This window comes from Adiantum capillus-veneris, chromosome 18, assembly GCF_014529385.1.
Source record: "Adiantum capillus-veneris isolate H3 chromosome 18, ASM1452938v2, whole genome shotgun sequence".
NCBI classification, from domain to species: domain Eukaryota; kingdom Viridiplantae; phylum Streptophyta; class Polypodiopsida; order Polypodiales; family Pteridaceae; genus Adiantum; species Adiantum capillus-veneris.
Genome location: NC_140948.1, coordinates 53,250,257 through 53,267,859, shown reverse-complemented (window position 1 = coordinate 53,267,859; position 17,603 = coordinate 53,250,257). Strand labels below are relative to the sequence as shown.

The following is a 17,603-nucleotide window of genomic DNA, read 5'->3' as shown; positions in this document are numbered from 1 at the left end:
TAAAGTCTTGCTGAGAGGCCTAAATGACTTGAACTAAGTCTAGCCACTTCTTTACTAGTCGAATTCAAGTGCCGATCGATCGGCTCAACCATCTCGTGGCTTTACTAGTCGAATTCAAGTGTTGATCGATCGGCTCAACCATCTCGTGGCTGCCTCGCCTTGACTCCCACGGGTGAAACTCTCGCAAGAACCAATGGCCGTTTCACAGTAGCCATACAATGTCCAGGCATATGTGATTTCAACAAGAGGTTCCCAAAAATTTAATAAAAATCAAAGGAAAGAAACCAACAAATATAGATAGTGGTTGTCACAGTCTCATGATAGCATCTCCCACGGGTAGCATGCCAGAGAGAGAGCCCACAGCACTTATTTAAAAGCCCTTGGCTTGTACAGAAGCAGTTACATGAAAAGCAGCAAGTCTAAAAGCATCTGGAGTAACAGACTTGGACACTCCAAGTCGAGAATCTACCGCGACAGCACAAATAACCACTTCAAAACAGTTCACAGTTTACAATTGATTCGACACTGGCCCGGCGGAGTTCCGTATCTAGAGTTATTGGCCTCAAAGATTGGCGCCCCTTTCGGTATTTCTTTTTGTATTAATCTGAGTTCAAAGTACAAGTGTGCGGGTAGGCGCTCATACTCAAACTCCGCGTCCAGATGCTCTGAGTTGTGAGAGGCCAACCTGTGTATTTAAAGATTACAAGGGATACCAAAAGCAGAGCCCCAAAAAGCTTCTAAAGCTGAAAATCAAAAGCTTTTAAATATAAGGCAAAAGCTTTTTCTCACAAGCTCTCTTGAGCCCTAAAATAAAGCAAAAAGATTCTCTCTCTAACTCTCTTGCGTAGTAAAAGCAAGTAATCCCCGAAAGCTCTGTCCCTCTCTTGTGTAGAAATCAGCCAGCTTTTGCGTACAAAAATCCGTATAGCTTTTTGCCATGTCAACAGCCAAGAAATTCTGCCGGAAATCGTGGGGGTCCGTACGGCAGTGCCACGTCAGCATGCAGCGCAAATTCTGGTGCCACGTCACTGTCATGTCTGTATTTCAGCCAAACTGTATTTCTCGGGATTGTCCATGCCACTGTGTGTGTGTACACATGGGCAGCCACGTCATCACATTTGTGACATTCCCCCCTCTTGAAAGCATTGTAATCGCCCTCGATTACGCCTGCAAAACAGATAGAAGCCATAAACTATCTTAGCAGACACTGACTGTTAGTACCGACGCATTAGGAACACACATCTAGCATATGTACCAAGTGACGGTCACATCACACGACATCACTTGACATCACAGGACATCATATGACAAATCACATTCAACATTCATCGGATCTTAGACCATGATTTAGCGGCAATGCAGTTAGCAATCGCATCTAGATCCACTCAGGATGCCTGATTGACTAACCCCTATTGCAACCATGTCTATTCGAGATCATTCAGACCGAAATGCTGCAGTCATTTCGTCTATCAGTTCCTGCACTTTAAAACAAGTCAAGAACAAATCAGTTTCATATTCCGGAATTCCATTTCATAAACTCATTCAGCAGAATACTGTCAGCTCTCACTATCCCTGAAGCTCAAAGAGACATCAGTGACTCTAGTATTCAAAAATCGAGGCATCTGTTGACAAAGGAGCGGAGTAACTCCCCTCTTGTGCAAACCCACTGCACCAAATCTCCGGCCAAGTTGAATTCTGGGTTCCATTTGATATAGACTATGCTAAACCAAAAGCTTCAAGGTAAAGATTCACATTCCGAGAAATATTTGCTAGGTTTTCCTTCTCCATTCGCTTCGCATCCATTGTGATGTAGGTCTTGAATTTAACCAAGAACCGTCAGTTCGCTTTACTTTCTTCCTTTCTTTCTGTGCCAATTTTTGTTCTGGAACGAGTATCTGCTCGTATTCGTCCAATTTGGGTTGCACATCTAGCTTCCTATCATCGGGCACATCGCCTTCAAAAGGCTTTAAGAGACTCACATGAAAAACATTGTGAATCCTGCAAGTATTCTGGCAGCTTTAGTTTAGAGGAGATATCATTTATCTTTTCGGAAAATCTGGAAAGGTCCACACTATCTCATGCTAAGCTTTCAAAGAAGCCGCTCCTTTCCTTTTTTTTTTCTTTCTCGGGAGTGTCTTCTCGTAATGTAAGAGCACCCAATCATTCTCCTTCAATTTCAAGTCGTGACAATGGCGATCTACTGTCGTTTTCTGACTTTCCTGAAATTTCTGCAAAGCCTTCCAAACCAAGTCCCTTGTGAACTGGTCGGCTTCAAAGAAAAATCATATCTTTCGTGCTAAGGGAGGGTGGAACCTACGTAGCAAATTCAAGAATCTCAAATGGCACCTTCCCCATCAAAGAGTTAATCGTGTTTCACTGAATTAGCAATCTCTAATTGCCTGTCAGTCTGCGGGTGGAACGATGACGAGAACTGCAACCGCGTGCCTATGTTCTCCCAAATAGTCATCCGAAACAAACTCGTGAACCTGGGGTCCCTGTCGGAGACAATCGTCTTAGGCATGCCATGAAATCTAAAGACCTGGGCAGTAAATAGTCGTGCCCATGGTGTGTTCTCGGGAGATGAAATTTATTGCAAAACTTTCCCTAAGGCGGGTGGGTATGGGTAAAAGGCTGTAACAATCCCTGAGCTTTATGCCTGTCAAACTTGACCTTCTGGCATACCAAGCAACTGCGCACAATCTCGTCTACATTCTTCTTGAGTCTCGGCCAATAGAAGTATCTCTCTATCCCTTTCAAGGTGGTAGCAATGCATCGGTGACCGGTAAAAGGCGGACAGTGGCATTCGGTTAGAACCTTTTCCCTTAACGGGCTGTGTAACGCACAACATGGTTTTCTTCATCAAGTAGCCATCCCGAATGGAATAGTCCGCTACTATCTCCCCTTTCTGTATTCAACTGAATACATCTGCAAAATTTGTTTTGCGGCATACTAATCGACCATATCCTCGAAGTTCCTATGATGTATCGCTGAGCCAGAACCAACAGCTTTCAGGACAAAGTATTTGCCACCAATTTCTTCTGTCCCATGGACAATCCGGAAGTTAACCTCGACAAGATGTTTGCCCACCGCATCTACATTTTCCGATAGCTGCTTCTGTGACAAGAAGTAGCGTAAACTCCCATCATCTGTGAAAACCGTAAAATCGGCTCCGAGTAGGTAATGTCACCACTAAATAAGAGCATGGATAGTCGCCACAAGCTCTTTCTCACAAATTTGTGCTGTCAATTCCGGCCTTGAGAACAATCGGCTCTCATAGGCAATGACATTGGCCTTATTGCATTAAGACTGCATCCAGACTACGACCATAAGTATCACAATATACTTCAGACGACTTCTGCAAGTCCGGCAAAGTCAAAACTGGTCCCGTAGTCAATTTCTCTTTCAAAGTCTGAAAGGCAGTCACTTCTGTGGATCCCCATGAGAAAGGGACTCCTTTTTGTGTCAAGATATGCAAAGAGGAAGCAACCTCTGCAAACTTTCGAATGAACCGCCTATAGTACGAACACAATCCCAAGAAGCATCCAACTTCATCGACATTCTTCAAATCCGGCCAATCACGGATAGTCTCTATCTTGGCTGGATCCATTTGCACTCCTGCGCTGCTGACACAGTGTGTCCCGAAAAGTGTATCTCTGGTAAGGAAAAAATTCACTTTTCTTCGCATTAATCACTAACTTGTGATCTCGTAATGCCTGAAAGACTTGAAGCAGATATACTCTATGTTCTGTCTCATCCTTGGAAAAAACAATGATGTCGTCAAAGGAAGTGCCAACAAATAGTCTATACTCTCAAAAAATCATGTCCATCATCCGGTTAAATGTCGCAGGAGCATTGGTTAGGCCAAACGACATCACCAAAAACTCAAATAACCCAAAATTCGTATGAAAGGCTTTCTTGTAGACGTTTCCAGGCGCGATGCGAACCTGATGATATCCACTCTTCAAATCAATCCTGCTAAAACACGAGGATCCTTGCAATCTGTCGAGTATATCATCGATCCTAGGAATCGAAAATCTGCTCTTGATGGTGATTTTGTTGAGAGCTTTATAATCGATGCACATTCTCCAAGATCCGTCTTTCTTCAAAACCAACAACACTGGAGAGCAATACGGTAAAGTACTAGGTTGGACAAGACCCTTTTCCAAGAGGTCTTTCACTTGGTTCATAATCTCTTTGTTTTGGGCTCGGCTCACACGGTAAGGTGGCCGGTTCGGTGGCGTGCTTCCTGGTATCAGATCAATGGTATGATCTTCAGGACGAGCGGGTGGTAACTCGCCTGGCAGGCCCTCTGAGAAGCAATCGGCATGAGAGTGGAGAAAATCTTGGCGTTCTTTTGTTCAGGACAAAACATGTTCGACCTTCATCCATCGTTTAGTTCTTTCCCAAAAAAAAAGTGAGTAAAGAAACTGAAGCTCATCAAGTACAATCTCTGAGCTCTTCATTTGTCAAAGTCGTATTCTCGGCCCGGTAGTCAACCATGGCGTTGTTCTTGTGGTACCAAGGGATTTCGAGTAGAACGTCACAATCTTCCAAGGCAATTATGTAAAACTCCGCGTGCCCCAAACACCCCTGTCATTGCAAACGAAGTTTGCCAATGCTCGGTGTAATGGCAACATCCCGTCTGGGTGCCACTCGAACTACCTTCGCCTGTGGCCTCAGCCTGTCGGGCATTATTCCAAATTGAGCCGCCAATTCACAAGAAGTTGGCCTTGGCTCCTTCAAAAGAGCTTCCTGATCTTTCCTTTTGCCCTAAAAACAGCAAAGTTTGTACTTTCATTTATTTAATTCGGTTCGGGTTCTAGCAATGTGGTACCAGTCCTGTTTTCATCTTGCCTTTTCTTCCACGTTCCTCAGCTGCTCTCGAACTCTCAGGCCTTTCTTCGTCCTTATCATTCTGTTCTTTCTGTGCCTTTTTAGGGCACTTCGCGGAGATATGTCCAGTTTCCCCGCATCCAAAGCACTTCCCTTCCCTGATGTAGCGAGCCCGCTCTTGAGGAGTAAGCTTGGGTCGTGCATCCTTCTTTTCTTGGTTGCTCTTTCTCTTTCTACTTTCATTTGTCGAAGTCTGTTTGGCTTTTCTGTCATGATCTCATCAGTGGGGTAAGACAAACTGCCAAAGCGAATGGCAAAACCCCGTTTCGCATGACTCATCAACTCCTGAATAGAAGCTGACTTTTGTTCCAAGCAGTGATCTCGGATCTCTGTAGGTAGACCCAAGGTAAACTGCTCTATCTATTCCTTGAACGAGATCTTCTTAAATGAAGAGGCGGGTAGAAAAGAGCTCCAGAATCTCTCGCAATAAGCGTCCACTGTATCTTTCTTGGTCATCCGAAGATGGTTCCAAGCAATTCGTATATCGCGTTCATACTCTCGAGTCAGCCAAGAAGAAAAAAGCCTCTTAATTTCAGCCATTTAACTGGCGCAATCTTGCTTAATAGAAGCGTGGACCACCAAGTTCGAGCATTCCCCTTAAAGTAAGAGGCAGCTCTCCGAATCTTCAGCTCTCCAAATCTTAGAGTGCTCTGAGTAACGCCCTCTCGCGAAAGTGATGTCAAACTGCTGTACAAAAGACAAAGCCTTCGAAGTATCTCTATATCTCAGAAAACGTGTCAAGTTTAATTGATTGTCCACCTTCTTTAAACTCTTGGATTTCTTGCTTTTGTCTTCCAAAAAGTCATATTGGTTGGCTTTATAAAAATTCTTCTTCTTTACATAAAAGTTGTTGTTGTCAGAGTCTGAATTGTCTGTAGACGAGTCCTCTGTAGAAGTGCCACTCACGGGGCGAGATTTAGACTTCTTTGCCTTTTTCTTGCCCTTTCCGAAGCGTTGCTTTTTGCTTCGCTTTTTGCCTTTTCGGTCTTCTTCACTCGAGTGAGATGAGCTAGAAGAACTGTCAGAAGAAGAAGAAGAAGAACTGGGTACTCCTTCAAATTGAACACGCTTCTTCTACTTTCTTGCTTTTTCAAAAGTAGACTGACGACCCAAATAACCCGGGAAGTCAGTGCCTTTCTTCTGCTTTTTGCTGTGCTTTTCAGCTTTGTTCTGCGTGTCAAAAGCTGAGCAATTCGTGCATCAACCACCTCTTCTAATTCCTTCTCTGTATACTTCTTGGGAGTAGGAGGCTTCTTGAGAGCGGGTTTTGGGGGTGGTTTTGTGGTTTTTTGCCACTGCGTGTGCACCTCTTCGAAAGAAGTCTTGCTCATATATTTAGCCAATTTCGGGTCCTTGGCAAAATTAAGCATCATCTTTGTTGCATCGCCAATCAATTGTCGGCGCTCCATCTCTTGACGCTCCGCCTGAGTAGGCCGAGGCGGGCCGTACTTCTTACATGAATCTTCGTTGTGATCCCTTCCCTCATCTTCGGATGTAGAAGGAGTCGATTGATCTTTGCCTGAAGCCATAGGTGCCGCGGAAAAAATTTAGGGATTGGATTTTCGGTAGAAGAGAAATCAGCCGTGCTCTGATACCACTGTAACAGACTTGGACACTCCACTCCAAGTCGAGAATCTACCGCAACAGCACAAATAACCACTTCAAAACAGTTCACAATTTACAATTGATTTGACACTGGCCCGGCGGAGTTCCCTGCCTAGAGTTATTGGCCCCAGAGATTGGCACCCCTTTCGGTATTTCTTTTTGTATTAATATGAGTTCAAATTACAAGAGTGCGGGCAGGCGCTCACACTCAGACTCTACGTCCAGATGCTCTGAGTTGTGAGAGGCCAACCCGCGTATTTAAAGATTACAAGGGATGCCAAAAGCAGAGCCCAAAAAGCTTCAAAAGCTGAAAATGAAAAGCTTTTAAAAATAAAGCAAAAGCTTTCTCTCACAAGCTCTCCTGAGCCCTAAAATAAAGCAAAAAGCATCTCTCTCTAACTCTCTTGCGTGGTAAAAGCAAGTTATCCCCAAAAGCTCTGTCCCTCTCTTGCGTAAAAATCAGCCAGCTTTTGCGCAAAAAAATATGTTCAACTTTTTGCCATGTCAGCAGTCCAGAAATTCCGCCGAAGATCGCGGGGGTCCGCACAACAATGCCACGTCAGCATGCAGCGCAAATTCCGATGCCACGTCACTGCCATGTCCATATTTCAGCCAGACTGTATTTCCCGAGATTGTCCATGTCACTCTGTGTGTGTACACATGGACAGCCACGTCATCACATTTGTGACATCTGGTCCAAAAGCAAGCGCTCATGAGACTGTTCCTACAGCGCTGCCACGTGAGCTGAAAGTTTCGCAAATCGCAGACTAGGTCGTAGATTGCTGTCGGATCCACATCATCATCTGGCTACGCAATTTGTGAGAGAATGAGTGTGTGTTTTATTTAGGTTTTAGGCCCCTCAACGGGGTCCTATAAGTTGGGTTGGGTTAGGATTTTAAATCCTAACCCCCTTGTATCTTTAGGCCGGTGTCGGGGGATTTGTGTTCGAAAGGTGAGCCGGGAAGGCGCGGGGCCTTTAGCTGTTGGAGGTGTGTGGAAGAGAGTTGCAGCACAATTAATGTAGACAAAACTTAAAACTGACAACTTGAACACGATTCTGAAGCTTGATTACCCAAAGCGGTCAATTAACAGTACCGTTGCTTAAATTATTTAAACTCCTTACATCATGTTAATTTGCCTTCATTGGCTTGCCGAGCTTGCCTTGATAATAGTTGTCTCCTTCGTTCTTCCTCTGCTGCTTTAAGATCGAGAGAGAAAGAGAGAGAGCTCCCAGGAAAATGATTAATAATGGCTTGAGAAAGAGATTCTGGCTTCTTTGATTAGAGTGGCTATGGAAGCTTGGATTAGGGTGGGCTATGGAAGCTTGGAAAAAGAGTTAGAGTGCTCAAAGCTTATGGCTTCCTCCCCTATACAGAAGAGAACAAAATCTTGAATATCTCTTAATCAGTGCAGAATAAGCCTCTGTGCGTAAGACGCAAAAATGCTCAAAACACTGTTTTCCTTTTTCCCTCGCGGCCCGTTTTACCAAAAAGCTGTCTTACAAAATTTTTACAGACTAAGACTTTTTCGGCCTCCCTCATGTCGAGATGTGAAGTCTCTCACACACTTTCCTTTTTACCACTGACCACATGTCTTCCTCTACCCAAGTTGCTTTGTATGTCCTAAGAGCCCTTTCACATGTAAAACCTTTTCTTCAAGCATGAAATCTCTACGCTTAGGCCTTCATAACCACATAAAACATACACTTTCTGGATTTTCTTGCTTGTTCTCGAGCCCTGGTCACTGCTCAATAAATGTGTGAGCTTCAAATAGACTTTTTCTGCTTCTCTTTGCTCCTTTTCCCATCATGGAAGCGGAGCCGCAGGACATCCACCCCCTCTGAACCTGCACAGCCTTCGATCTGTGCCAACCGGTTTTTAATCTATATCTGCTATAATCACCTTAAGCTGCTTGCCATCAAGATCACATAACTGGTATGTATATGTAAAACAAAATAAGGCTTAAACCATATCATCAATGGTCTAGCTCAATTATTTGGTAGCTGTCCCATCACAAATCTTTGAACCGTAGTGGTCGTATCTTCAAAGCATTTAATTATGAAAAACTTGTTTAGTGAACCCCGCCAGACTCAAGTGCTCCAGTTAATGATGCACACGGCTTGACCATGAAGCTCGCTTTAGGGAACCCTGTCAAGCTCAAGTATGCTTTACTCTGTCTGCACACGGAATGGCCGTCAAGTCCTTTACTTCAAGTTCTGGTAGCAGAATCAACTCAAAAGATGTGAAGATACTTTATCGATTGTCCAAAGATGTCAACTGGAAGCTAGCCATATAAGATTACTGACCACAAAATCCAAAACTATTTTCTTGATAGCATAAATCCAAAAACAAAACCTAGTGCCAAGTAACCTGCTATAAGAAAATAAATGATATACTTGAATCTACAAGCTGTACTTTAGTAGCCTCCATGATCAAATGGGATAATAAGAAATTGCCCCAATAGTAGAGCAACATAATATCCACACGAGCATACATTTCCTGTATCAATCAACTTCAAGCATTTTTGGTTAGCTGTGCTATTCCTGGATCAAATAGCATGCAACCAAAATGCATATTCACAAGTAACCATCCGTATTGAACCTGCTTTCGAAGATCCTTAGAAACTCCTGGATCAAATACCATTAAGAGGACATAGCATTGATGGGCCCCACAATATACTAGAGCATCACCTGAAGCATAGTGCAACACCCACCTCCCATAAACTTTTGGCAACTTAAGCTCGTTACCAAAAACCATGAAAGAATCCTGACTCCCTTTTACTGGTGGCAGCCAAACCATCATTGACATGAGCATCATTAAAAAAAATAACATCCAAATCCTTCCATAATTGGCATATTGTCTAAGGAAATGAAAAACCCTGTGAACTTTTTGAAGGATCAAGGATGATTTAGCATTATCACCCCCTCTAGCTTCATAGCCATTACGAAAAAACTTGGGACTCTTTGGACCTGTATCATCATGGCACTTTGTGAGCCTCTAGTAGGAAGTGCATGTCGAGGCCGGTCATAATTGCATACCCTCACTTGCCAGTTAAGTCACTTAAGCATATAGGCATATGAACAATCACTTAAGTCATTTATTAATAAGTGACTTTGATATGACATTTATTAAAAGTAGGTAGGGCAAATGGCTAAAGGACCTATAAAAGAAACCCTCTGGGCACAAATAGAAGGCAGAGTAGTAGTAGAAGAGCATCTCTGCAATACCAGCGATTGGGCAACCATCAACCAACGTTTTCTCCAGCAGCCATCAGTGCTTTCAACCCCATGACCGCCATCAGATTTCAGCCGTCAGAATTTTCATTTTTTAGCCCCGTCGCGGTTGCAGTCCGATTACCACCAGCGTTTTCAGTTTTCAGCCCATCGCCATCCTGGCGATAGCAATTCAGCCCACAGCATCGTCGTCGCCGTCGTCGCAGTACCGAGTACCTCCAGCAATACCCATTAGCACCTCAGCAGCACCGCGGTACAAGTACTCCTGGTTGTCGTCGTCGTCGACTCAATACCCCAGCATCTAGCACCCCTTGTGTTCTAGCTTGGCTCTTGCCTAGCTCAGCATAGGGATCTTCAGTACCCGTTGTACCCCTGAATACCCATCAGTACCCCAATACCCTTCAGTATCTCAGTAGTACCCAGCATTTGTACCAGTACCCAACATCGGTAGCATCAATACCCTAATACCCAGCATCAGTACCCATTAGCATTAGCAACTCAGCATTTAGTCACTATATCAGCATTGTGCAAGAATAAAGAAAGTACTTGCTCTAGCAACAGAGCAAGGAGGCCTTGAGACCCGGCATGCCGTGTCGTCTCTTTTCTCTCTCTCTTTCATTCAATTCTATTTATCTTTTCAAGTGAAGTAAAGTAACCCTTGTGTTTGTGCGGAGTACTAGATCCGAGCTAAATCATTAAACACTTCAAACACTTCCGTTGCATGTGACATTGGTATTAGAGCTCTGTGTGCACTGCACCTGACATTGATATCAGAGTTGTGTGCGTGCTTCGGCTTCGCGAACTCAAGGAAAGAACCACCAAGAACCCAAGCAGAACAACAGAACCAAGAACCCAAAGAACCTCTCTCAGTTTTTTTCCCTCAAAGAATCTGTGTCATGATCCCAGACTTATTAGCCACTCCTACCCTTAGTCCATCGCACATTGGGCGCGCACTCCCATCTTCATCACTATGTCTTTGAACGAAGATCGACATCGGATACACGACAATCCAGGTCTTGAGTACTAAGATCTCTTGTTGGCGAAATGGGTCTCTCAAGGGATTACTCATGGCCCTAAGAGTGTAGATAATTCTGGACTCTCGTAGTCCAAAGGAAACTAGTGACAAGAGCGTATGCCTTCGGTTTCTCGGTGCATAGTCCTGGTCGTTCTTCTTGTATACTTTTTTGGTGTATGAGGGGAGCGGCTAGGCGTGCCCTACCCGTCTCCGAAAACAAAACAAAAAAAGTACCAAGATCTATTTGCCTCCTGGAAGGAGTTGGAGAAAGGAACCCTAACTCTCTTTTGTATTCGCATTCGCATGTAGCGTGCATCACGACAGGACTATTCAAGTGGTTGTACTTGCTTGCAAGGCAGAGTCAGCATCAAGGCTGGTATCCTGCGACAATACTAAGGCTACCTAGTAACTCGTATGGTTGGTGTTTACATCGCAACAGTAACTATATCCGCGATATGCACAAGTTTGGAGGAGCTTTCATTGGCTTATGCATCCACAAGCATGAGAAGCTGAATCAGAAGTATAGACAAAGGTGTGGCACTTGTGCCTCACCTTTAACAATAGGGGATGTCACATGCGCACTTCACATGCGCCACGTCGACAAGCTTCTACTACAGTCTAGTGTCAGTCTTAGCATAGGACCTAGCTTGGCACTTTGTGAGCCTCTAGGAGGACGTGCATGTCCAGGCCGGTATACCCTCACTTGCACAGTTAAGTCACTTAAAGCATATAGGCATATGAACAGTCACTTAACTCATTTATTAATAAGTGACTTTGACATGACATTTATTAAAAGTAGGTAGGGCAAATGGTTAAAGGACCTATAAAAGAAACCCTCTGGGCACGAATAGAAGGCAAAGTAGCAGTAGAAGAGCCTCTCTGCAATACCAACGTTTCCAAATTTCAACCATCTTCAGCTTCAGAGTTTCAGTTTTCAGCCCATGGCCGTCCCCAGCGATAGCAGATCAGCACACAACCTTGTCGTCGCAATCAGCGTTGTCGTGGTCGCAGTACCGAGTACCTACAACAGTACTCATTAGCACCTCAGGAGCACCGCAGTACAAGTACCCCTCGTCGTCGTTGTCGACTCAATACCCCAGCATCTAGCACCCCTTGTGGTCTGGCTTGGCTCCTGGCTAGCTCAGCACAGGGATCTTCAGTACCCATCAGCACCGGCAGTACCCATCAGTATTCGTATTACTCCTCAAGAGTAAGTACCCATCAGTACCCATAGTACCCCTCAGTACCCGCAGTACCCTTCAGTATCTCAGCAGTACCCAACATCAGTACCCTAGTACCCAGCATAAACAATCTCAACATTTAGTCATTGTATCAACATTGTGCAAGAATAAAGAAAGTACTTGCTCTAGCAACAGAGCAAGGGGTCTTTGAAGGTGGTTGGGACCTGACATGCTCTCTCTCTCTCTCTCTCTCTCTCTCTCTCTCTCTCTCTCTCTCTCATTCGGTTTAGTTTATCTTTTCCAGTGAAGTAAAGAAACCCTTGTGTTTGTGTGGAGTACTAGTCCCGAGCTAAATCCTTACACTTTCGTTGCACCTGACACCTAACCCCTTGGGTCTTTGACACGTAAGCAATCTGTGACATCATCTTATTTTGTTGATCAAAAGTTGAAGTTAAAACTCCCACATTGCACACGTGACACACTCCCTCTCAGTCATCCACAAATTCACAATCTAAGGACTAGTGGTATAGCAATATCTCTTTTATAGGGATTAGTCCAAAAAGCCCAAAAGTGATTTATCATAGGTCATTTTTACAAGTACTAAAAGTGTTAGAAACATTTGAGTACTTTTGGTCGCCCAAAAGTGACCAAAAAGCATCTACTTTCTATAACTTGCACCAAAAAGAAAGTCCGAGTGTATGTCAGCATTGTCAGCCCCTATCTGTACTGTGATGCCAGCACGCCACGTGATAGGTCATAATTCCCGTGATCTGCAGCAAGGATTGTGGCACGTTTTACTGCAGCCGATAGCTACTTGGGTCGCGGTCTAGCTCTACTCTTCTAGCTCTCTATTGGTCTAGTGTAAGCATCCCACATCATTACATTGTGCCATTGGCAAAGGAGCGTTTTTCTTGTTAGCAACACCTTTTGCTAAGGGGTATATTTAACCGGTCAGTACACAGTAGAGGGTGGTACTAATTCAATTACTTTTTGACTTTACACAAAGGATTGAGAAGATGAAAGAACACGAATGCGTCCAGGAACTAGAATGTCACTACGCACAAGAAGACCGACACCCTGTAGGCCCCAAAGACTATTGCCCCTTTTGGTATTTCTTTATTCATTTGAAAACAAACGACCCGAACACTTAGACCAAACTCCCACCAAGCTGTCCAAACCTATCAAGGGTTGAAATTTCAGGTTTTTTATCCAATTTTGGCAACATAACAACGTCAAAACCTCTGTAGGTCAAAAGTACAAGTCTAGGATGAATTCCCTTGCATTTTAGACTTTCCAATGAGCTGTAGTAGGTAAATTTCAGCATGCTGTAATTTCTTTATTTGGTCACTGAGAGGAGCCCAAACTCTTGTATAAGCCCCAAGGCTTCCCCGAAGCTTCCCGGGTGTTATCTTGCACTTTTGGTGCGAAACCCTAAACCTGCAAATAAATGCAGCAAGCTGAAATTTTCTGTTTTGGATCTTTTGAGCGGAACAAACACGTCTATGAGTGTGTCAAGAGCTCCTGCATCCGATGGGACACCTCTCCTTTGATTTGGACGAGTTTTCACATAAGAAAACTCTCCTATTTCGCAATCTGTCGTGATGGAACTGTGTGTATCCGTGGGGATTAGCATACAGTTAATCCGGTTCCTGTTCAAACAGGCTCTTGCCTTGGCAAACACGCATAAAACCACAAGATTATACATAGTTATTTGAGAAGCCCAACTAGTTGGGCATTACCATATGTGTAAGGGGGAGAGATGCATGAGAGTGGAATCATCGCACAACATGAGACAAAGGAGAAGACAAGCTTTCCATTGAAGCTATGAATGTGAAAATCCACTCACAAAATGAAAAATCAGTCCTCCCTTACTGTTTTGGGAGCCACTAAGCTGGGCCTGAGCTTCTGGAGTGGTGAGTTGTCGAGCAAGTAGCTCTCCCAGTGACATTTGACTATTATGCCCCTTATGCTTGAGTTTCCTAACCCCTCTCAACTTATATCGTTGTCAATGACTTGCCCGAGTGGCCCAAATTCTATTTAGGAGCACGCATGCTTCCATACTCATTAGAATTCAGCGCTAACTGGCCGAGCAGTTACCAACTGACCGACCTACATTCCTGATGCGAGAAACCCATTTGACTAGAGCAGTTTCATACTTGCCATGCAATGTCCACTTGAAGCGAAAAAAATAATAATAATATGTAATACATATTTAGAGAGGGCACCAAAAAAAAAACACCTCCCGGTGACATACCCCACCCTTCAAATATTGCAACCGACCTCGCTTGCATGCTTATAATACATGTTGATATTTCCTGATATCACATATACTCTATGGTGGGAATCATAGATACACATGTTTCACGAATGTCCCACCAACCTCACTACCACACATATTCAAACATAGAAGTCTTCTGGTGTACTCTCAAGTACAAACTTGTGTACTTAAATTCTACATGGAAAGAGTAGACATCATTTGGTTAACTACTCTTTTGAGCATCATGAACCATACTCTCACATTGCCCCATAGAGCTATATCAAGTCATTGTGGGTTCTATTTGAAAGGCTTCAAGATATAATTGCAATAATTGAGGTGAATCAATTGATTCAGATTCTTCCATCCATTTGGCATCAAATGATGGATAGTTCTTAAACTTCACCAAGTGGCATCTTGCAACCTTTCCTCTAACCTTCCTTTCCTTATGTGTCAATATATGTTCAAGAACAAGAATCTCATCCAATTCTTCCACCTCGGGCCTTTCCTCATGAAGCACATTCTCTGACACATCACCAACAAAGGGCCTCAGAAGGTTGATATGAAAAGCATTATGTATTGTCCAGCCTTGTGGTAGCTTTAACCTGTAAGCTACATTGTTGATCTTATCCAAAATCTGAAAAGGACTATAATATTGCATACTGACGTAGGGGAACAAATGTTCCTTGCCTTTCCTTTTCCTTAACAAAGTGCGAAAGTACCCAATCACCAAGTGAAAATACAAAGCATTTGAACATGGCTATAGGCACCTAGCAAAATTCAGATGACTGTGACATGCACGTCAAATTTTTCCATCTGAAATAGCCTTAGAAATCTGTGTAAGTACTGACCTTATAGAGTCAACTTGAATCCTAAGGTATATATAAAGTAGTAGCAAGTGTGCAAGAGGTGCCATCTACAACAAAAAGCACAATCCTATAACTCGCCTATTAAGAGAAGAAGCATTGTTAGTACCTGTGACAATATTCCGGCTAGGGGAAATCTGAAGAAAAGCAAACAATTACAATAAGATGTAATGTACTTGGTTGTGCCTCTATCAAAGTATCAAATATGATTCATAGACTTTGCAATATATACATCGTGAATAGATGGGACATATTGATATTGTGCTCTAAAGGCCAACAAAGTTGAGTTTCGTCTCAACATCGTCTCCTCCTGACACTTTGCACCCTTTTTTTTGGTTTATTCTCAGAATGGTAATTCCAAGACCTGTTGTCTTGTGGGTCTATAGTTTCTTACTGAATGTGAAGGTGATCCCAATTGTCCAAGCATGAGAGAGGGATGCTTCCATTGGTATCTAGGCCGTAAGATCAATGATTTGTTGTGGTTGTTACAGTAGCAAAATTGAACATGTATACAAGAGTCACAAGCACAGCAATGTGTGGTGAGATTTTTGAAGTAATGGGTGAGGTCGATTTAAACCTCTTGAGGGAGATCATGAAGAAAGCTAGAAACTGTGAGGGTGGCAAGAATTGTGTTGTATAAGTCAGTAGATGAGGTTGAGTTTTCTTCCCTGTCGATTGCCACAGTGGGTGGGAGGACGCAAACAGTCTGATGCGACGATGTGACATGACACTTGTATCACCAGCTTGCATCGTAGAGACCGCTTGATGTGTGAAAGGGGGACATTGATGGCGTTGTAGAGATTGCTCGTTGCTATATGTATGTGACGTGCTCCTTTCTACTTAAATACGACAATGCCGCTCCACTACATTGTCTGTCTATAATCGAACATGTCGTTATGTGAAATAAGAATTACGACGTTCTTGGACTCGTGACTCTGGATGTCAACTCTATTGAAACTCTAGACACTAGGCCAAGCTTTAATTTAAAAGGCCGAGTGGTGAACACATTCCATTCAACACTCCTTGGCTTCATCCGCTCATCTCTGGAGAAGGTTGTCTATTCCATGCTTGTTGTTGAGCAAATGGGTGGAGTAATGTGGAAGTAATAAAACACTATTGAGCAAAATCATGAGCCTGCGCATCTCTAGCATCCCAATGTGCTTACTCACAAGAGCAGGCAAAACAAATTCACAAGAGCGGGCAAAACAAATTTAGCAATAGATATTGCTAAAACTCGTATCATCATCCACTGGACTTGTATCCACGAAGCCTTTTCTTACATCATGATTCTGCACAATGTTCCAAACGCCTTTTGTGATAAGAACATGTTGCATCACACATGCCCACAGTAGGTAGTTGTTCTCATCCAATGTCTTTGAAAGAAAACATGAGGAAAACATCATTCTTGTCAGCCATGGTTGGTATGGTGCAAAAGTTGCGTGTGTAGAGGAAAAAACTGTACAAAACTGTGTGCTGCCTAACAGAACTCACAAAAGACTACAAAATGCATCTTTTGCAAGAATCTACATTGTCAAAAAACCTGCAAAGAAGGATGAAAGTGCATGCACAGTATTGTGAGTGGTGGAAATGGAGTGAAAATGAGCCTGAATTAAAATTCTGATCATGCCAAGCTCTATAAGCACACTCAAAGGATATCTCGCCATGCAACCACTCACCGAATATCATCTTGATTTGAGAAAGTGAGCCAAGAAGGTATTGGTGACGCTATCCAAGATGCCAAAGCCTGCTTTGATACCAACAGTTGGAAATACGGTTGCAAGATTGCACACGAAGATGGAGGGGATGAAGGACAAGCTCAAGGGCGCATACCAAAGGAAGTTGCATTAGTGAGTGTGCTAAGTAAAGATACGACTTGCCCTAGAATAATGGGAGTATATACAAGCCGGGGAGGAAAAACCTCCTAGCTCCTAGGAGGAAAAAAATTGCCACGGTGGTCCGAAGTGTGTCCACACATTAGCACCATAATATCAAGAAGAGCACGTGAGGGTGAAAGAGGTTTTTGTCAAATGGGTGCGCTAAACTAGTAGTAGAAGTCCCATGTAAGTCAGTATAATGATGACACTTGTGCTTCATAACTCTACGATTGAGTGTTGAAGTCACTCGTCCCTTAAGAAAGGGATGCCTATGTTTATTGTGTAGCTGAATCACAAAAGGATGCAAATCTGCAATGGTCATGGGGATGTGGGTCCTATCTAATGGTACATGCCCATTGTCCCGACCCAGCTCCATGATTGATACTTGGGGAAATAGGCCCGACGAGTGGGCCCCTTGGGGTCATTTTATGTTTTACCTTGTTTTCAAAATGAATGCGCGCTTCTTTTTGGCAATCCCTGAACGATGCATCAATGGTTGGCTAAGTGTACTTCTTGCTTTTTGTTTGATAAGATGTGTTCATGCATGAACTTGCAGTTGCAGATGCATGTGTTTGATCTGGCAATGAATCCAAGTATTGCATATTAGTATTTGGAAATGACAATATTCCTTATATGAAAGTATCTAACACGTTGCTTGCCATTTAACTTGTGTACACTTATGT

General features: G+C 43.4%; 1 protein-coding gene across 1 annotated transcript in view; it reads left to right on the top strand.

The window, feature by feature from the left end:
* Window positions 1-17,603, top strand: part of TIC62 (NAD(P)-binding Rossmann-fold superfamily protein) — a 31,504-nt gene that overhangs the window by 6,322 nt on the left and 7,579 nt on the right. The gene's annotated exons all lie outside the window — the stretch shown is intronic.